Here is a 22,058-nt window from a genome sequence, read left to right as displayed (position 1 = left end):
ACACTGGGGCATAGAGCCTTCAAAGGACAAAAGGCCTCTCCTCCCATTGATGTCCGACTAGGCCATCCTCTGTGCATATGCAGCTAGAGCCATAAGTCCCACCATGTGTGCTCTTTGGTTGGTGGTTTAGTCCCTGGGAGCTCTGGGGGATACTGCTTAGTTCATATTGTTGTTCCTCCTATGGGGCTGCAAACCCCTTCAGCTCCTTGGGGAAAGGACACATTCTTGAAAACTAGCATCCTCGTGAGTATTCCGGAAGGAAGGTGAGATCTGTACCCTGCAGTGGGGAAGTAGACCAGATAGCCTGGAAGTTATTATAAAGAGAACAGGTTTTCTGCTTGGCATAGCAACGTATCTTATAAATCCCATTTCATTCGATACCAATGTAGGTAGGCTTGCTTGGTAGGCTCTTGGGCAGCATTTTCCTTTCTGTTAGCCTCCTGCCCCTCAGAGCAGCTCATCTTAGCAAATAAGTGCCTGGAGTCTGTCCTCCAAGCCCATGCTTCCCTTGACCGTTACTGTACATCTGGGGGACTTGATTATGGCTTGAGTCCCAGATATACTTTGCAAAGCACAGAAAACGTTAGACTAGGGTTTGGAATATAACTCAGTGGTACAGAACTTACCTAGAATACGTAAGGATCGGAGGATCAATCTGGAAAAAAAAATAGGTTTGCCTTATATTGATCAGATTACTCTAACTTCATCAGGTTACCCTGTTCTGAGAAAGGATGTGCTGCGGTGAGAGATAACAAGCTACTTCAATGGTAGGCTACCCTCAGTCCTAGACAATTGGACTTTGTCTCTTACATCATTCGGGGGTGTTTGTGGAAAGGAATGGGTGTTATGGAGGAGGAGGTCTGGGAGAGGAGGGCTGACGATATTAGAGTTACTGAGAAGCCATTTGATAGAGTCACATGGTAGGGACAAGGAGACGAGCTCTGGACTCAGTTTGGTGACTATACACAGGATGTATAAAATAGGAACTTCCAGATGGGACTGTCTGTAGCCTTTCTTCTAGGAAGTGTGCTGGGTGATCCAGTGGCCTTTCTCAGGGAGGACTCAACTCCTCTGGAACTGATGGGAGTCAGAGCTGAGAACTCTGGGGTGGAGTGGAAGGAGATTGAAATCATCCTGGGAGTTAAGGGGCACAGCCAGAACTAGAGTAAGAACTTTCTAGTGAAGGGGTAACAGGACTGGCCTACCCCCTACCGAGGGACCAGAGGGGTGGCATTTGTGTGCCTTTCCTCACCCTATCTCACCTGCAGCGTGATAAGTACCCTTTGCTTTCTCTGAAACCTCACTTCATCCTCTCGAAGGCCCAGAGCAGCCTCTAGGGAAAGCTGCAGCACAGCTGTACCTTGTAGAGTTTCATATTCTGCATTTGGGTTCGGGGGAACCTCTTCCTCCTCCTCCTCCTGCCCCTCCCTGTTGCTTCCTAGGTCTTCAGGACTTCGAGACTTTGCCTGAAACCTCCTGGTTAACTCAATGCTTGGGAGGACTCACCTTTCCTGCTGACCTACCTCGGCCTGAAGGAACAAGACCAAACCCAGAACTCAGCCAGGTGCTAAAAGTCATGGCCTCTTTGCTCATGGAATTAGACCACCTGGGTCTCCTTTGAGTAGGGCCATTTATATAAAGATCTACTCATTCTTTCTTCCTTATATATCCTCTGGTTTTTATGGTATGATATTTGTGATTAAGAAGCTAGTGAGTTCCTCCCAAACCCACCAAACCAATCATTTCTGTCCCTGCCTACTCTGGTTTTTTTTCCCTCTTTTCTCCCTGTTTTCCTATACTAGTTATTCCTTTATTTGTGTTTTCCCTGCATGTATGTCAGGTCTTGGAGTTACAGACAGTTGTGAGCTACTCTGTAAGTGCTGAAAATTGAAGCCAGGTCCTCTGGAAGAGCAGTCAGTGCTCTTAACCACTGAGCCATCCCTCTACTAGTTATTTCTAATTGTGAGCACATACCTTGGAGGTGATGAGAGGCTTTTAAATTTTTTTTTTTTTAAAAATTATGTGTATGAGTGTTTTGCCTGGATATGTCTATGCACTATGTGTATCCAGTACCCATGAAGGTGAGAAGAAGGCATTGGATCACCTAGAAGAAGGCACTGGATCCCTTAGAAGTAGGGTTACAGAAAGTTATAACCTGCCCTGGGGATCCTGGAACTCAAACCTGATCTTTTAGATCTTTTAGAAGAACAGCCAGTGCTCTTAAGCACCCTCCAGCTCCACGAGACACCATTTTAACGACAAGGACAGACATTTCCTTTTAATAGCTATTCACGAACAGTTCTGTGTCCCAGAATGCCTTTATGTTCACTCAGTGATCTTACTTATTTCCCTACCCGTGGACAAACAGTCATACTTTCTAAGTCTTCTGGTTGTTCATGGGCAGTAGAGGGTCCTGTGGTCACAAGCATGGCCTCAGTTCAGAATTTCATACAGCTACATCTTTGTCACTGAACTGCAAAGGACAGGTGTTCAGTGGCCGGCACTTCTGTTCCCTGGGCCTGACAGGCATTTAGTGCTGATTCTCTCTCTTGTGGCCGTGCTCATGGGTTTCTTAGAGATCACTCTTATCCCAGCTGCTGAGAGATTCACAGTGGAAAATTTATCACTGGACATGGCAACTCGTGCTCATTGGGAAGACTAAAGCAAGAGGTTTCAAGGCCAGTGAGGGCTGCAGAGTGAGCTCCAGGATAGCCCAGGCTATAAAGTGCTAGCTACCCTTGTCTCAAAACAAACAAACCAATAAAAAAGAGAAAAGTATCCATCATACCATATTACTGCTCCTGTCTTAGAGCTCCCCAAACCAGTGATTTACCTCCAGTCTCTGTCCACTAAATCCATTTAGTTTGTCCATGTAGGCGCTTTGGACAAGCCTTACTCCACTCATGTTAGTTCTAGAAACCAATCCCATATGCTTTGGAGCAGTGAATCTAAATAGGTGTACTCCCAGCTCAGCAGTCCCCCTCGCTCGTCCAGCAGCTGATGGCCCCTCAGTGGTTCACCGTCTGCTTATCCCTACCTGCTGTTTCCCTACCTGTAAGGAACAGACATCAACTTTCCTGAGTGGTCCTGTGGCAGCTCTTCTCACCACCCAGCCCTCAGAGAAAATTCTGGTGGTAGGGTGGGGACAGAGCCCAGGAGCAGTACTGCCAATCATTTACGCATGCCCATGTACAGTCACATATACGTACATAAAATTAAAACAGTAACTGTCAAGTTAGGTGTAGTCGTGCATACTCAGCACTGGGGAAACTGGAAACAGAGAATAGGATCATGTGTTTGAGGCTGGGGAGGTGACTCCTTTGGTAAAATGCTTGTCATGCAAGCATAGGGCTCTGAGTTTAGATCCCCAGAACCTGTGTAAAAGCCAGGCACCACAGTACACATCTTTAATTCCAGCACTAGAAAGACTGAGACAGTGAGACGGAGCTTGCTGGCCAAGCAGCCTAGCTGAGTCAGAGTGCCCATCAGTAAGAGACTCTAGCTCAAAAATAAGACAGGGTGTGACTAAGGAAAATTTCATGTCAACCTATGGCCTCTACACAGATGCTTCTGCACACATACACAAGACTAAGTACATACACAAACATACACACACACACACACACACACACACACACACACACACACACAGAGCTAATCTAAACAGGTTAATGAGAGCAATTAACATTTATTGAGTTCTTACATAGTAGTCCTCTATATCCAAAGATTATTCATGTAGGGATTCAACCAATTGCTGATCAAAACAATGCAAAAAAAATTACTATATTTTACTGAACGTGTATAGACTTTTCTTGCTATTGCTTTCTAATCAACACAATACAGCTACTATTTATATAGTATTTATTATGTATGACAACCAATCCTTAAAACCTGTGGAGGATGTGCCTAGGTCATATGCATTTTGTATAGGAGATCTGCATTTTTGCAGACATTGGAATCTGCTGGGGTTTCCTAGAAACCGCCGGCTTTCAACACTAAGCGGTGACTGTAGTGCTAAGTGCTGGTTTCAGTACAGTGAGCAGGCACTCTCAATCCCCATGAAGGAGGTGCTTGGGCTATCTCTATTTTACAAATGAATAAACTGAGGCAAAGGAAGGCTAAAGCCGTTTGTTTAAGGTCATGCAGTTGGTTTGCATGGGGTTGAGATTTGAATGGAAGAAATCTGACCCCAGATTTAAACCACTTTAAACCACTGACCCCTGAGCATGCAAGCACCTTTAAACCACAGTGCTCTTCTGCTTCCCACGAGGGAGGGGTCATGAAGATGTCACTTATATGATTGACAGATGCTGCTTTGGGATGCACTACTGGCCCTCGAGGCTCCCTGCTTTGTCTTTTCCTCTCCTGACATCCCCACTCCAACAACCTCATCCGTGTCTTTCCCCAGAGTCTAACACACCTGCGTAAGTGATCTGCCAAGTTTGTGCCTCTGTGGACAAGCTGGCCCCAGGGCCTTCATCTGGCTGTCTAGAACTCAGCCACAGGGGTATATATTTGGCCCAAACCTTGTCTGCTGGTCTCTTTCAACTCCTCTTGTCATTTCATCACTAAGTTACTATTACTGCATTCATTCACGCCAAGGGCAACGAACAGGAAGTTAGCAATCTAAGTCACTAATTGCCTATTGCTAACTTATGCAAAGTCCTGGCTTCTCTAAACCTTTGTTTTATCATCTTTATGATGGAGGCATGAATTAGGTCCCTTCAACTTGTAATAGTCTGCAGTTGTACTCTCCTTAAAAAATTGTGTGTGTATTTGGGTCTACCTGTGGGTATGTATGTGCACTAGATTTAGGGGCTTGCAGAGGTCAGACAGGGTGTTGGATCCACTGGAACTAGAGTTACAGGAGTTGGGTACTACCACATCTTAATTACCCTTTTGTTTCCTCTTAGCTCTTAGGATCCTGAGGGTTCAGGACTCTGTGCAAGCTTTACATACAGAAGATTTGTATATTAGTTGGGAAAATATTTCATGCTATGTCTATTCTGGACTTGACCAACTTCTAGAAATCACACTAGGTGATGACCAGTGAGGGCTCTGAGGTTTCCTCTTCTCAGAATGAGTTTGAAACAAACATTCCAGGTCTAATCAGCTGCCTTTCTCCTTTCAGAAACCTATTTAACACTTATTACTCCATGGATCACTTTAATGATAACGAAATAGAAACATTCTTAAATGAGAATTAACTGATGACAGAGGGACCAGACCTGGACTGAGAAGGTCATCAGTGGCTACTCTCAAGGCAGAGTGAGTTTGTAGATGTCATTGTGGTTTCTCTAAGGGATGATCCCTCCCTAGCTCTGCTCTGGGAATTGTGTCACTCACTATATGTGCTCAGAATTACTTTTTCAGAGATCTAAAACATTTTGAATTCCAAGGCTGTGGGATAAACATTTGAGGTTCTATAGTATGTTTCTCAGCAGAGATGCCGTTGGCTCTGGTGGTCTTTTGACCTCTTTAAATGTCATGGGATTTCAGAGGAGTCTCTATTTCATTGGCTTCTCCTGAGTCCTGACCATGGCTCCCATGGAGCTGCTGCCATTGACCATGATCTACTGTGTTTTGAAAACATTGCATCAAAATATCACTTATGGTAGCTCAAGAAATGAATGGCTCACTGATTAAGAGCGCTTGCTGCTGTTGTGGAAGACCAGAATTCAGTTCTCGGCATACATGTCAGTTGGCTCACCTTGACCTGGTACTCTAGCTCTAGGGGAACCCATATTCTCTTCCAGCTTCCAGAACACACATATAAATTATATATTTAATTACACACACGCACACACTCACACTCTCACACTCTTCATTCATAAGTTGCTTTACACTTTGCACTTCAAGCAAATGCTCTTTGTTTTTGACCTGAGGTTTGCTATGTAGCCCCAGTGGGCCTTGAACTTGAAACCTTCCTGCCTCAACCTAATGACCTAGTGGTCATCAACTGCCATGATGACAGTCAAGCACTATAGTGCTCACTTGTCAGTGCCTTTCTTGCCTCTCTCAGGCCTGGCTTCCAGTTCATTCACTGAAGGACTCTTGGACCATTAAGTCTGTGGCTCTGTGATAAAACTGGGGCATACCTGCTAGTCTAGACTATGCCCTGCTCCCTCCTTGGCATAGTTAGCTCACATGAATAAGCTTGACGGTTTCTAGGGGCATTTTTTCTGTACTTGGTTTTTCTTTGGAGCCCCAAGACCTCATTTCTCCTCTTTCATCTGGGAAGTGATGTACCTTGATCATTACAGCTGTGTTGACTGGGCATTCTACTATTCATTTATTTAGATTGGCTGTTTGAAATGAAGTCTCACTATGTCCTCAGGGCTGGCCTAAAACCCACAGTGCCGTGACTGCCTCCCTGCCTCATCCTCCCAAGTACTTGGGAACTACAGGCATCAGTCACCACTCCTGCTTGATCACACATTTGAAAATTAAAACATAGATTCAAATGCTTATGGGAAATGCAAAAACTACACAGACAAAACAACCCTACACAGACATGCAAAATGATAGAAGACGTCGTTGTGCTCTCGTCCTCCTCCTCCTCTTGCTCCTCTCCTCTTTTGCCTGAAAGTTGAGAGGAATTAGGATGCGGAGTTGCATGTTGACAGACAAGTCCTGTTTCTGGGCCTTTTGTAAGGTGGGTTCTCTCCTCTCTTTCTCACTTGGCCCCTATGTATCCCTCGGTCATTAGAGACAGGAGACACACAAGTCAACTATCATTGTCTCTTGACTTTGTCCATGTTGAGAAATGATGGCCAGGCCTGTGGGAGGTTAGGCCACTCCCCCTGACTATTCATTAATCAGCCCCTCTCAAGAGGCTGAGCTGCATTTCTAGCTCTGCCGTTTTAACCCGTCGTCGGAAGTTCTCCAAGCTGCTCCCTTCTCTGTCCCTACATCCTGCCACGGTTCCTCACGATGTGGCATTTTCCATAAATACCCCTAAGCACCCTCTTCTGTGCTGTGTACTCATCTTTATGTCCATTAAGGAAGATATTCCACAGACTCAGCCTGGCACTTGCCTCTTTGGCCTCCTCTAAGCACCATCTCCAGACACTGAGCATTTGTCATTCCCCTGCCCTGTCCGGATGACTTGTGATCTTTCTGTTGTTAGATTGTGCTGGAAAAAATGCTGAGGTATAGTATAATTTGAATTAGTAAGCAAATAACATTTCCCAAAGGTGCTCAATTGAAGTTTGGCCATAATGATCACGTGGGAGCTCCAGTCTATGTCAGGAAAAGACCATTGTCTTTATTCTGAGGGACAGATCACTTGGCTCTACCCTAATTCTTCTTGTCCCCCTGGCATTGCAGTTTCCTTTGCTTTTAAAGACAACCTACAGTGATGCCCCATTTCAGACAGTACTTTGGTACGGTCTCCTAATTACTCTGAATAAAATTCAGACACCGGCACCTACCTAGATCAACAGAAACTTTTGTGCATTTTCCAGGTCTGTACATCGAGTTACATCCCCAGCTCTTGTTTGTTATTGTTGGTGCTATTTATTTGTGTTTATCTTCTCCCTACCCTCGCTCTGTGTGTGTGTGTGTGTATGTGTGTGTGTGTGTAGTACTGGAGCTTGGTCCCCCAGTGCTTTACCACTAAGTTATATCCTAAGCTTCTTTGGTTTGGTTTGGTTTGGTTTTGAGATGGTTTTTCTTTATGTAGCCCTGGCTATCCTGGAACTCACTCTGTAGAGCAGGCTGGCCTTAAACTCAGAGATCTGCTCTCCTCTTCCTCCGTGTGCTGGGTTTAATGGCATGTACCACCATTGCCCAGGCCTTCTGTATTTTTATCTTAAAGCAGGTTCTCACTGAGTTGCCCAAGCTTGTCTTAAACTCCCCTTGTAGCCCAGGAAAGTCTCAAACTTGCATTCGACCCACCTCAGCCTCCTGAGTCGCTGAGATCACAGGCATGAGCACTACACTAGTAAAAACCTTTGGGGGTTTTTATTTTGTCTTGTCTTTGAGATATAGTCTTGATTAGCTCAAGCTAAGCCTAGAACGTGTTCTGTCCCCAGGGTGACCTCAAACTCTCTTGCATCTCCAGCCTTTGCCTCCCAAGTGCTGAGATTACGGGCAGGTGCGACCATCCATGCCGCCTCTATATGAACTTTTTTAAAGTTAGTATAAATGATCAACTCTAACCTAAAAGAGAAATAAAGGGAGAACGTAATTATCATGCGGTATCATATATTCAGTGTGTAACTCTTTTGTCATAACCACCTGAAGTCAGAAACTGGATCCTTCGCATAGTAACCACCGAGAATGAGCTGACAAGAAAAGAGATACAGGTGCGGGTTGTGGGTGACTCACCATACCAGGAAAGGTGCTACTCCATACTGATGAACATTTCTTGGTAGCATTCCAAAGAATTTAAAGTAGGATGCCCTTTCAATTTACATGTTAATGGCATTCCTGGCCAATGCAGCATCCAGCAAAGCCACACTAATGCTGGGTGTGGTGACATGTACACCTGTGATCCCAGCATTTAATAGGCTGTGGCAAGAGGATTTCTATTGGAGGCCAGCCTGTGATACATAGTGAGACTGTGTCTCAACCAGACTAAAATAAAACAGCAACAACACAAAAACCATGCAAAAGGGACTGGGATCTATCTCATAAATCATGTCATGAAATGGTCATGTGCTGGTCTTGCATAAGGCCCTCAATTCCCAGCACCTCAAAGCAAAAACAAAGCTGGGCAGTGGTGGTGCATGACTTTAATCCCAGCACTCAGGAGGCAGGGTCAGAGGCAGAGGCAGAGGCAGAGGCAGAGGCAGAGGCAGAGGCAGAGGCAGAGGCAGAGGCAGAGGCAGAGGCAGAGGCAGAGGCAGAGGCAGAGGCAGAGGCAGGAGGATTTCTAAGTTTAAGGCCACCTTGGTCTACAGAGCTAGTTCCAGATTAACCAGAGCTACATAGAGAAACTCTCTTTTGAAAAACCATTGTATGTTTAGTAGTAGTTATAATTTAGAGCACCTTTTCTGTAGAACCCTCTAAAGTCAGGTAGAGATTGTAGTGTTGGCAAATGGGAACCTCTGAGAACCTGGAGCACCTACAATGGTGCTGATAGCTACCTTCCAACTCTCTCTCCTGGTGAGGAAGAACCAAGGACCAGGTACTGGCTGCTTGGGCTCTAGGTCTAGCTTACAGTACCACAGTGTTTGTATAACCTTACATAGGTTACACTTAATTCTATATGTCTGCTTGTCTTCTCTGTCAAGAAGATTCAAGCAATACACATGTGTTGAGGATATAGTGGTAAGTACTTGCTTAGAGTGTGAGAAGCCCTGGGTTTCATCTCTACTACTACTACTACTACTTCTAAAGGCACATGTGTCCTACCTACTCTGAGATTGAGCTCAGGTCAGTCTAGGACTCCCCCTCACTTGATGTCTTTCTAGCCCTCAAACTCTCTTAGACTTCTCTTATATTCAAAGGGAGAGAGAGAAGAAAAGAAAAGGAATGAAGGAGAAGGAGGAGGAAGGGGTGGGTCAGGATGAGGTTAGAGGAAGGGGAGAGAAGGAAGAATGGGTTGGGGGGGAGACCTTTCTCATGTCCGCTTCAGCAGCTTCTCCTTCATGAGCCGACTTCTCAAGTCCTCAGTCCATTCCTGGGCCAGCCCAGTGTCCACTTTTTGCAACCACACCTTTCTAAACACTCACCAGTTCCCTATGCTGTCAAGTTTTTTTCATCCCCTGGACAGCTTTCCTCTCTAGTTGGTCCTGGCCTTGGGCATTCTCCTCCCTTCCGCATCACAGGGTCCCAGTGTCTCTTCCTCCGCATGCTTCTGCTTTCCTATGCCTTCCTCTGGCTCCTCCTCAAGGCCCATCCTCTGCCGGCCTCAGATGTCACCCTCCTCCCCAGGATGCTCCTCCACTGCTGTGCTCCATCCTGACGTGTTCACTAGGTAATCACTCAGTTACCTGTTTGTTCCGTCAGGTGTGTAAATGCAAAGACCCCAGAATCAGAGGAATCCAGGCCATGTCCAGCCTTGAGCTGGCTATCCTATCTGTACCTCAAACACAAAGAGCATCTGAAACAAAGCTACTGTGGGTTCCTAGACCTGTACCTCTTCTTCCTGGATCCTCTTCTCTCAGGGAATGACACCACCATAGCCAGGGGCAGAAGTCTGGGTGGCATCCTCAACCCTTCCTTCCAGATAATCACTCAGGACTCCTGCCCTTTGTCTTCCATGATGACTCTGCGTTAACCTGGGTCAGATTTCCTAATTGTTTTAGCTAATTGTGTTGATTGCTCATTCCTCATTAGGATTTAGGATTGCAATACCTAATTTACTATTGGGCTGGATTAAGAGTTTTGCAAGTCTTCAGAATGGATATCGGGTCTCTTTCTTGACCCTCTTATGCTGGGAATAAATCCTAGCCTTCAAACATGCTGGACAATTTTCTGCCGCTGAGCCTGCCCCAATCCCACTCTTTAAATACTTTTCTCTGATGTCCTAGGCATGTAGGAGTGTGCCCAATGAAGTGTCAAGATGCTTGGCCTGGGCCAGGGTCTCGGATTCTGTGGTCTTTGCATGTACACATCGGATGGAACAAATAGGTACCGAGTGATTGTTTAATGAACGTGTCAGTGAATGCATAGATAATGAGATTGATCCTGTTTTTACAGAGAAATGCACTGAATAGGGAATAGGTTGTTGGTCTTTTGGGCTTTGATACTGTACCCTTAGCCCTCCAAGATTTTATGTTTTAAACACAGCCAGCTCTCTGTTGTGCCTCAGCATTCATACTCAGCCCGTTTAGCATCCTGTGGTCTGCACATGCAAGATGCATATAAAGATGTCTGCATTACTAAGTAAGAGTATCTGTATAATGGGGAGTTCGCTCCATCCCTGTTGCCCTCAGTGAGACTCTGCAACCTGGCTGTGTGTTATTTAAAGTGGCCACACAGAGCTAGACAGTGAAGCTGGGAAGGGCATATGTGGTATGTGTGTGTGTTGGGGGGGGGAGTAGGGGATGGTATTTTAGAATTCAGTGGAGGGGATGGTAGAGGGTCTTGCAAATGGAGTTTCTGCTCTAGAAAGCCCAGGTGAGATCTTAAAAGGGAGAAACTGTCCTGTAAGCCTCAGTGTGAGTGAGACTAGCACGTTCTTGAAACCTCAAAGGTTCTGGTTTTAGCCAGTAGTATGACTCACGCTTAGGGGCTTATGGAGTGACCAGGTACATTGAGACCAGGTGTCAGAATACATTAATGACATGTAGGTATAGTGCCAAAAGTTTAACCATGTCTTTTGGCCTTAGAATACAGATCACCTGGTCCTGGAAAGAGAAAGAAACAAAAATGACAGAAAAGAAGGCAAAGAAGGGAGAGAATGCGCTGGGTGGGGATCATTTTAGCAGATGATAGAAGTCCCAGTGTCGAGTTCTTATGCCTGGAAGGGCTGTCTCTTCCTCCTTCCAGGACTGCTTTCATGTCTGTTCTACTCCAATCCCCAACTAGCCCCTGTGTGTTTACAGGTATTTCTGATTAGCCTAAAGGGTGGGAGTTCAAATCTCTCTAGGGCCAGGTGGGCCATTCCGAAGGCATGGCCTTGGGGAAGAGCCAGGCTGTGCTGAGCCTGGACTCATTGAGTCATGGCTTCTCCACACTATTTTCCTCATCCTTCTCCCATCAGTAGAAGCTGACTTGTCCTTCATGCAAATGACATATAAGAGTGTGACTACAGATATTACTCAGCTTTATTGCACACAGTGGGGTATTAAAGGAGGCCTCTCTTTAGCCTACCAAGACAAGCCTTGAACCTCCTAAAAGGTAAGATGCCTGTGAATTGTCAATGTTGTGACCTCACAGCACAGTTCAACCAGCACTGGAACCCTGTGCCTTTAAGAGTTTGGGGGCGGGGTCAGAAGGATTGTGGTGGACTTTTTCCAAAGAGAATAATTTTTTTTTTCATCCATGAGAGCAAAATCTTTGAGAGAGCACTGAAGAACAGATGAGAGACAGAGCCATTCCAGGTGGAGTCGGGGGTAGAAATTCTGAACAGAGACTCCAAGAGGCTAGAGCATGTATGTGCTTGAGAGACAGCCAGGTATATACCTGGGTTGGTATAACAGACAGGGGCTACTGCTTTTTACTTTGTTCAACAAAATCTTATTAAGTACTCGTACCATGCTAGGCATTTTAAAAAGTAGCTTCTGGGGCCAATGAAATGGCTCAGTAGGTAAAAGCACTTGCTACCAAGCCTGATGACCGGAGTTCAAGCCCAGTGAGCCACACTGTGGGGGAGAGAGCCGACTCCTACTTGTCATGTTTTAAGTCATTTCATCCCTGTTGTCTTTGCTGGTTCAGTTTTGCAGGAACCCTGGGTGCTCCTTGCCTCTCATCTTCACATTTTCAGGTCACGTCTCTTAAGTATGGACCCTGCAAAGTGCCCCTCCAGTGGAGCAGAGACTCTGCAGCCTAGCCCTGGTATCATGATCTGGAGATAGTCCCCTATAACCACTTAGGGACTCACTTATATAGGGGAGGCAATGACAGTCTCTAACGCATAGGATTTCTGTAAGCGCTGAGTGAGATAATGCATGGAATGGTGTCCATTGCATGTGCTGTGTCAGCTGTCATTATTGCTATTTCATTGTTCTCTTGGGAGGGCGGCATTCGCCTCAACTTATTCTCACCTGACTTCTGTCTTCAGGAAGGCCTTGTGATTCATTCTTGTTTTCTGGTGCTGCTTCAGCTTAATTGTTCCTAGGATATGTCTTGTCTGTCATTCTCAGGCTCTGAGGAGGCACATGCCTGCCCTTGGCCTCCAGCCCTGATGTGGCTCTGCACCTCCCTCGGGGTTGTTTTCTCCATGTGCGCATGTGTGTTATTATTATCTGTAACACATACACAGAGGAATACAGTGTCACATGCATCAGCTCACCCAGCAGCCTGGCCCAGGGCAGGACTTGCCACCAGGTCTGAGTCACCCAATGTTGCTGTGCCACAGGCGGGACTAGGAGTCCTCAGCTTCCTAGACTGGCTTGAGGCTCCCTTAATGAGTGTAATGGGTCCTCTTGTTTCCTTTGTCAAAAGGAATGTTAATTATTTTCAGCAGTCTAATTATATGGCTAATGAGAGACTGACTGAGATAACATTGCCTTTAATTACTCTTGCCTAACTGCTGTTTGGAGCCATAATTTGAGCGTGTTGCAAGGCTGGGTGCCTGCTCAGTAGATGGAGCTGTCCAGCAAGAAGCCGAGGGAGGGGCCAGGATCGCTGAACTCATGGGTCCTCATGAAGGTGCCTGAGGTGGCTGCCGTCTGCTTTGCCAAGTGGCTGGCAGCCTTTCCTGTGTGCCATCGCTTAAATGAAATGGGCCAGATGGAATCAGGCGGAGAGCAAGCAGGGAATTCATAGTTCCACCGATGATGAACCGTCGTTCTTCCATCCACACCCTTCACCCCAGTATACCTGCCCTTCAGACTGCTTTTGGCCACAGTTCCTCATTCTTGGAGAACACATACCTCAAGTGCTGTCTAGAACATGGGGAATACAGAGATAAGGAGCCTGTGGTCCAGAAAGCTTCCTTAAATAAATTTGCATTATACCCAGGATAAATATCACATGCTTGTCTTCTGACCTCTACCAATGTCACAGTAGCGAGGCCTTCCTGTGGTTATGGTATGGTGCCTTTCAAGCCTTGATTGGCAGATCCTGGGCCTATAGGTAATGTCCAGTAGCTTATAAGGAACTGTTGTCAACTTGAAATGGCTCATTGCTATAGGCAAATCAAGTCATCTTAGACCCTCCCCCTTATATCTCTATCTTTCATGTGGGGTGTGGGGTGGGTAGGTACTAGTAGAGACTTTTGGCCTCCAAATTTTTAGGTGTAGACATAAGCAAGTTTCTTAACCTCTTTGAGCTTCATCTTCCTAAATAAGTTGGTGGGTCTGTGTGCATCTCATAGACTTGTGTGGAGTCAGATGAATTAGCCTACTGGAAGCTGTCTGGCACAGATACAAAATCAAGAAATGATTTTCAACCCTCAAAGCATTACTGATAGTCTGAGCTATAGCATGAACCAAAGGCCGACCTTATCCCTCAATAGCCACAACTGTCTCCTGGTCACTTGCGTAGAAGTCACTTTACATACCGTAGATAGTAACTTCCATGAAAGGTTACCCTCCCTTCATTTCAAATGCTAGTCTTGGCCACGTGACCTGTTTTGGCGAGAGAACACAGATACCTGCTCTGAAGGCACAAGATACCTGGGATCAAGAGAATGGAACTCAGGGTTAGCAAATCTAGAGTAGTACTAGCCAATGGCATGTCCTGTGACGGCGGAAATATTCCATATCTGCTATCCAATATGGCAGACAAGGGCCATATTTAGCTTCGAGTACTTGCAATTCGGCTAGTTCAATTTCAATCACTTTTACTTTTTGGTTTCTCGAGACAGGGCTTCTCTGTGTAGCCCTGGCTGTCCTGGAACTCACTCTGTAGACCAGGCTGGCCTCAAACTCAGAAATCCACCTGCCTCTGCCTCCCAAGTGCTGGATTAAAGGCATGCCCCCCCCCCAGCTCACTTTTATTTATTAACACTTAAATAATCTCACATGTCCAGCGGCTACCCGATTACATGGTATATTTTTGGAATTTTGAGAAAAAAAGAATTTGTGCACTTCCTGTTCTTGGCATGTTCTTTTTTCCTGGTCCACATGAGTGCTGTTTACAGGAGATGGGCAAGATTTGCTAGGTTGCTGGCAAAGGGAAGGTAAATTTTCCTTTCTACCAATTAAGGTTCGGACAATGACCAGGAGGGAGGCTTACATTAGCCATACTGTTTAACCTGACTTATCAATTTGAGGTCTGATTTCTCCCCATGTTTCCCTTTCTGTCTGCAAGGATCAGAGCCATTGCTGTTGGACCTGGATAGGTGGCTATGTGGATGTGTGATCCTCGTGCCTGTCTTAGGAGTTTCTTGATTAACAGTGATAGAAATCCCATCATATTAGTCTGGATAAAAAGGAATGTTCAATAGCTGTGATCCCAGCACTCAGGAGGCAAAAGTAAGTGGATCTCTGAGTTAAAGGACAGTCTGGTCTACAAAACATGTTCCAGGACAGCTAGGGCTACACAGAGAAACCCGGTCAAAAAAAAAAGTTCCTTTGCTCACAGGCATAAGGAAGGTTAGACCATCAGTCAAAACCACAGGCAGGAGGAAGGTTAGACCATTGGTTAAAGTAATCCATTTTGCCAAACTTGTTGTTAGTGCAGCCAGTGCCTGCAAGGGGGCATTTCTAGCTGGTGGATTTTTGTTTGGTAGGCAGTGGTTTTGGTTGGCTGAGCCAGAGCTGTATACAGCACTGCGTACCTTGCAACCAGAGTGGGAATTGTCTGTGGTGGGAGGGGCAAGAGCATTGTCTTAATTCACATTCATACAGTGCCTGACCTACAGTGAACTCAGACTTCCTGGGCTTGGCTGTGGTTGCTTGAAAGCCTCTGGGATGGCTTAGTTATGGAAGCAGAGCACTGAACCACACTGCTGGGCAGGTCTAGCTGTGGTTTTATTTTGTTTTAATTAAATTTATTTATTCACTTTACAACTCAATATCAGCCCTTCCTGTCCTTCCAATACCCCTTCATGGAAGTCCTCCCCTCATTCCCTTTAGAAAGGAAAGGCCCCCTCTGGGTGTCAGTCCCCATCCCCCCACCCCCACCCCACACATCTAGTTATTGCCAGACTAGGTGGACTAGGCACATCCTCTCCCACTGAGGCCAGACAAGGTTGTCCATTTAGGGGTATGGGATCCACAGGCAGGCAGGTAGGCAATGGACTCAGGAACAGCCCCTACTCCAGTTGTTTGGGGGACCCACAGGAGACCAGGCTGCTCATCTACATATGTGCAGGGGGCCTAGGTCCAGTCCAGCCCATGCTTGTTCTTTGGTTGGTGATTTAGTCTCTAGGAGTCCCCAAGGTTAGTTGACTCTGTTAGTTTTCTTGTGGAGTCCCTGTCCTCTTTGGGTCCCTCAGTCTTTCTCCCAACTCTTCCACAAGACTCCCTGAGCTCCATCTACTGTTTGGGTGTGAGTCCCTGCATCTCTTTCCATTGTCTGTTGGGTGGAGCCTCTCAGAGGACAGTTAGGCTAGGTTCCTGTCATGCATGTCCTTTTGGGTCTGGGTTACCTCACTCAGGATGATATTTAAAAAAAAAAAAAACAATCAAAAAATGACCTCTAGTCTTCTTTATGAGGAGTCACCCTTGCACCTGAAGACACAGACAATGATGAGGAGGGAGGGGCCCACCCAGATTCCTGGTCACTCCTGTGGGGCTGGAAGGCTGCTGGTCTCTTATGACTGACAGGAGATGGCTTGCTAGGGTCATCCCATGAGGTTGCTAGAGCCTCTGGCAGTGACCTAATGGGATCTGTGTGGGGAGGGTTATGGATAAGGGAGAGGCAAGGAGACTGTAACACATGCCCAGCTCTGGGACCTCAGCCAGGAGGCTAATTAGAAAGCTCAGCAGCTGTCCAGCTTTTCAGGCACTAAGTAGGAGCTACCAGGTGCCAGTGAACATCCTGGGAAGGAAAGGGAAGAGGCTGTGTGGGGAGGTTGTCAGGAAAAACACTCCCGGGTGTACTGGTTGGCAATCAGTGTTTTGTTAAGAGAGAGAGATTGGAAGGGACTTGCTAAGGCAGAATTAAGTGAGGAGGACTATGAGGGGACAGGAGGGGGCAGGACAAGAAGTTCCAAGTGAGAGAAGGTGGGGGTGAGAAGAGGAGGAGGCAGGGACCTCCAGAGTCCAAGCCCAGAGCAAAGGGCCAAGTGGAAGGCCAAACCAAAAGCAGCAAGGGGCCAGCTGCTGTCTACACACACACACACACACACACACACACACACACACACACACGCCTGTGCCTCCCATTTGCTTCCCAGGAGGTGGTGACGTATTGCTTGTCCCTTGGAATACCTGCACACCAATTGTGTTTGTAGTTCTGTGACTTGGGAACCTGCCAAAGCCATAGTGTTGAGTGCTGGTCTCACTCTAGAACGAGCTAACGCGGTTGAGCCGGCCTCTTTGGTTCCACCTGAGTTTTCACTAATGAAGTTCTTAGGGTGGGGCCCTGGCCAATCACCAGAACTCCTTGTGATAAAGGGATTAGAGGGGTGGACCTTCCAGCCCCCAGCATTAACCTCTCAGAGTGTAAAGCTCTTGACAATCTTATCAAAATGTGCGGTGCTCCAGTTGCTGAACGGGCGCTGGCTGTGCAGCACCCCCCCCCCCCGCCGCCATCTCTACCTTGCGCCATTTTTCTCTTTGTCCAGCTGCCCTGTCAAGGTATGTGTTTCTGTGAGTTCTGTGGGGCATCTGTGAGGTGGAAATCAAGGGCCTAGGAATAATGGTTTGTAGTCAGTGGGTGAAAACCTGTTTGTTATTGGTATCTGAGGTGGGGCAGTCATGTGGGAGGGAGCCCTCACATTTCTGGGAGAAACTGACATTGTCTTGGGGTAGAATTTCAGATTTTAAAACTGTTAGGATAAGCGATGGATATCGGTAGAGAAACTGTTCTCTCTCTCTCTCTCTCTCTCTCTCTCTCTCTCTGTGTGTGTGTGTGTGTGTGTGTGTGTAGGGAGTCCCCCACAGCTGGTTAGGGAAGTGCTAAGTACTTGGTTGTGAGAGTGTGTGTGTTTGTTTGTTTATTTGTTTTGGTGAATGATCACATTTTTGGTCACATTTGTTGCCCATGTGTTGTTGTTTATATTGTTGTTGTTAGATGAGGTTTCACGTAGAACTTGATGAGTAGCTGAAGCTAGCCTTGAACTCCTGATCCTCCTGTCTCCACCTCGTGAGTGCTGGGAGCCCAGTTTGAATATTTGATTTTTACCTTTTTCTGAGAGATTTGGGGATTTCTGGGGAGAGAGGCCTGCAAGTGAAAGGGTGTTGTTGCAACCCCCCTCTGGCCCTCTTCTTAGGTTCCAGGCTATAGAGATGGAGTAGGTGAGAGGATTTGGATTCCAGTCCGAGAAGTAGACTGAATCCTGCAAGCCCAGCTTACCCTAAATAGTTACAGAGGAGAGAAAATGACGCAGGGGACATTCCTGCCAGCAGCTGCTGGTTAAACCTCTTTGGGAAATGAATCCTCCTCAGGAGAACTGGCTGGGGCCATGCACATTGTAGAAATAACAAAATGGGCTTTGTTGTTCTCTGGCCTGAACCTACCTGGACTTCTGCTACGCAGGAGCCTTCGGGTGTCTCCAGGGATGCCTGTCTGGGACACTCTGTTCCCAGCCTCACTCTCCCTGTGGACTTTCAGGCAGATCTTGGGTATCACCCAGACCCATGCCACCCCCTCTTGGTCTGTGCTGGTGCTTGGAGAAGGAGCACTCCCTTTGTGCCTCCCATCTGCAGAGACAGACCCCTTGGTGATGCTTATGGGCAAGAGCTCCTTTTCCACGAAGGTACCATGGATATAAGAGACAAACTTCAGGCATTGCTAGCGTTGGTTAATAGCAAACTAGATGACTCTATCAGCCAAGAATTTAGCTGGATCCTTCTCTGTTCTGCTTGCTCAGCTGTCCAATAGAAGACCTGTGGTCTCCAGGAACTCATCCGGTGTGACACACACACACGTGACGTTATTTACAGATGGGATGACATATTTTATGGAAATATGGTTAGAGTCTCATGGCAATGGAAATGCCGGGATGACTTTGAAGGCTGTGGTGGCCTCTCAAAGCAGCAGCATAGGAAGTGTCTGAGTAGGTACGCCACAGAGGTGGGCTGGGGGAGACAGGGATGGAAACTGAGTCGTAATCCCTGAGCCCTCCATCTCAGGGCTTCAAAGGAGCAAGGTGCCCAAGGCCCAGGGTTTCATTAGATGCATAGGTTTGACCAAATCTTCTCTCTCTCTCTCTCTCTCTCTCTCTCTCTCTCTCTCTCTCTCTGAGACAGGATTTCTCTGTGTAGCCCTGGATGTCCTAGAACTCACTCTGTAGACCAGGCTGGCCTTGAACTCAGAAATGTACCTGCCTCTGCCCCCCAAGTGCTGGGATTAAAGGCATGCGCCACCACTGCCCACCTTTGACCAAATCTCTTAATGTCCTAAGCCTTTATATTTGTCGCCACCACCACCTCCCCAGAATAGATGTTGTCTCATCCTTCCCTGCTCCACAGGTGTCCTAAGAGAATCATGAGAATTGACAAGCTTGAGTAGGCCCAGCTCTGCCTGCATGTTAGCTGCTATGAGGGCTCCTGATACATTTCACGTGCTGCTCAGGCTTCTGACTCAGGCTGTATGAGCCACCAAAGAGCCTTGTAGTTTCTGCCCTCTGGATTCCTGCTCTTTGTTGTGGTGGTGTTTGGTTGTTTTTCCAGACAAGGTTTCTCTGTGTAGTCTTGGCTGTCCTGGAACTCACTCTGTAGCTCATGCTGGCCTCTCAACCCCCAGAGATCTGCCTGCCTCTGCCTCCCATAGTTCTGGGATTAAAGGTGTGCGCCACCACTGCCCATCTTGGATCCTGCTCTTGAAGGCTAGAATGTTAAGAGAGATCTGGGGACAGCTTGTGCATTTGCAGAGAAAGGTGGGACCCCTGTGACCCTCGCATCTCATCCACACCAGAGAAAAAGCCAGCAGACCGAGAAGCAGGAAGTAGCCAACCAGAGGCTGATTTCCATTGAGTGGTGTCATCTCCTAGGATAGGATCTCAGCCCATAGCAGATGGCCATCGGCTGCACCAGGCTGCAGAAGCAGGATGTGGTTTTTGGTTTCTGTTTCTGTTTTGACTTGTGCTGTTGCTGTGGCTTGCCTTGGCCCCAGGAAAAAGGAAGTGCCTACGGGTGGGATTGAACTTTCCAGGCCATGTCAAGGTGGTGCAAATGGTGGATAAAGATATGGAGCAGGCTTCATTAAGACTCTTTCATCCAGGCGATAGGTAGGTGCCAGGGTGACCTTTGCCCCAGCCCCGTTAGGCAGGCTAGGGGAGAGGAGGAAGATGAACAGGTGATCGGAGGGCTGAGGTTCCTGTTTGTAGAGGAATTGGGAGAGATGGGCGAAGCTGAGCACAGCAGCCTCCCTCCACAGGCACACCTCGTACCTTCAGTGTTCTCTGTGCAGTCCTGGGGCACCAGGGAAGGAGCCGACATGGGGACAGGTGAGCCTCTAAAGCAATCATGGCAGGGTATGTTTTATGGCCCCTACCCTCAAACTTTGTCTTGTCAGTTGTCCTCTACCTTTCCAGTTGTTAGTTTAGGTAGCCATGGGAGAGGATCTGCTTCCACTCAGAGCCTCTGGGAGGGAGGAAGATGATACTGGAGTACAGACCGTCACCTCTGTGTTTCACCCATGTGTGGGGGTGATAGTGCCACCTCTCAGGCTACCCCCATGTGCTGGGCAAAGTCCTGTCTGGAGACCTGCACAGAAGGCTCTGTGTCAAGGGGAGTCTGATAGGAGCTCTGGTACCTTCATTTAATTTCATTATTCCTGAAATAAAGCATCAAGTCTTACTAGTCTTCATAGCCAGGGTTGTCGTTCTATCTACTGTGAGGCAGGATAGTTGTGTGTATCTTAGTCAAGATACACAGTTTTTTTAATTAAACTAATAAAATTTATTTTAAAATATATAGCTCAGTATTGACATTTTTAAGTCAGCAAAATAATTTATAATAGTCAAATGCCTCTTAAATATGCATGGTATCTTCTGAAGCTAGAAGTAATATTCACAGCCGGGTGTGGTGGCGCACGCCTTTAATCCCAGCACTCGGGAGGCAGAGGCAGGCAGATTTCTGAGTTTGAGGCCAGCCTGGTCTACAAAGCGAGTTCCAGGACACCCAGGGCTACACAGAGAAACCCTGTCTCAAAAAAAAAAAAAAAAAAAAAAAAAAAAAAGTAATATTCACTCAACCAGTTTTTAAAATCTATTTGTAACATTAAATGTGATAGAAGTAGAAAAAAAATCTCTTATGAAGTCCTCTATGAAAGGAAATTGTGACAAGTTCCTGATTAGACAGAAACTGTTCCATCTCCAAGGGAAAATATGCAGTGTAACTTTGGCTTCATAGAATGAATTGGACAGTGTTCCTACTGTTTCTATTTTGTGGAATAGTTTGAAGAGTATTGGTGTTAGGTCTTCTTTGAAGGTCTGCTAGAATTTTGCACTAAACCCATCTGATCTTGGGCTTTTTTTGGTTGGGAAACTTTTAATGACTGCTGTCTTTAATGACTGACTAATGATACTGTCTCTGTGCCCTCTGGTTAGTCAGGCTAAGGGTTTATTTATCTTGTTGAACCAGCTCCTGAGTTTGTTGATTCTTTGTATAGTTCTTTTTTGTTCTACTTGGTTGATTTCAGCCCTGAGTTTGATTATTTCCTGCCTTCTACTCCTCTTGGGTGTATTTGCTTCTTTTTGTTCTGGAGCTTTCAGTTGGGCTGTTAAGCGGGTAGTGTAAGATACACAATTTTTAAAGATCTGGGGGTATCACTCAGTGGTCAGGCCCTTGTCTAGTGTATGCCAAGTTCTGGGTCCAATCTCTAGTATTGTAAAAGGAAAAGAAAATGTCTTAGGGTTATTATTGAGAGAATGTATGTGGCAAAAGGCCTTATGATGTAAGATTTATATCAGCTTCAAGCGAGTTGTTAACCTTACTCTTAAAGGACCTCACCAGTATTACAGTAGTGGATTATAGGTAAGATTTGAGATTTGTTGTTGTTGTTGTTATTGTTGTTTCATTTGGTTTTTTTGAAATGGTCTCACTATGCAGCCCTAGCTGACATCTGATTTGGGGAATTTCTTCTGCCTAAATCTCCTGAGTGCTAAGATTAAAGGGGTGCACCGCCAGGCTCAGCTCAGGTTCAGAGAGGCTTAGCATACTCTCTGCTTTCCTGCATTTCCTTGTGTGGTATACTTAATTCTCTAAATCAGCAGTTCTCAACCTGTGGGTTGCAACCCCCAAAAGACCATCAGAAAACACAGATATTTACATTATTGTTCCTAACCGCAGCAATTTGAAGTAGCAATGGAATAATATTATGGTCGGGGGTCAACACAGCATGAGGGATGTATTATTAAAGGGTCACAGCATTAGGACAGTTGA

The 22,058-nt window shown here is 46.4% G+C and overlaps 1 protein-coding gene across 8 annotated transcripts in view; it reads left to right on the top strand.

Moving 5' to 3' along the window:
• The window catches only part of Tmem229b (transmembrane protein 229B), a 44,145-nt gene that overhangs the window by 5,784 nt on the left and 16,303 nt on the right, over positions 1-22,058 (top strand). For 2 of the 8 annotated variants that reach the window (XM_085830502.1, XM_085830500.1), the window contains exon 1: positions 10,481-10,581. The exons of 4 other annotated variants lie outside the window; for them this stretch is intronic. The gene's annotated coding sequence lies outside the window, so the exon portion shown is untranslated. Of the gene's footprint in view, positions 1-749; positions 768-10,480; positions 10,582-19,762; positions 19,901-22,058 lie in introns of those variants that run through there. 2 more of the 8 variants (XM_085830501.1, XM_021179146.3) reach the window with 2 other exon arrangements.

Source organism: Mus caroli, unplaced genomic scaffold (genome assembly GCF_978045245.1).
Source record: "Mus caroli unplaced genomic scaffold, Mus_caroli_1 scaffold_14, whole genome shotgun sequence".
Lineage (NCBI taxonomy): Eukaryota > Metazoa > Chordata > Mammalia > Rodentia > Muridae > Mus > Mus caroli.
Note: the sequence above shows the minus strand (reverse complement) of the source record. Positions and strands in the feature narration are given on the sequence as shown.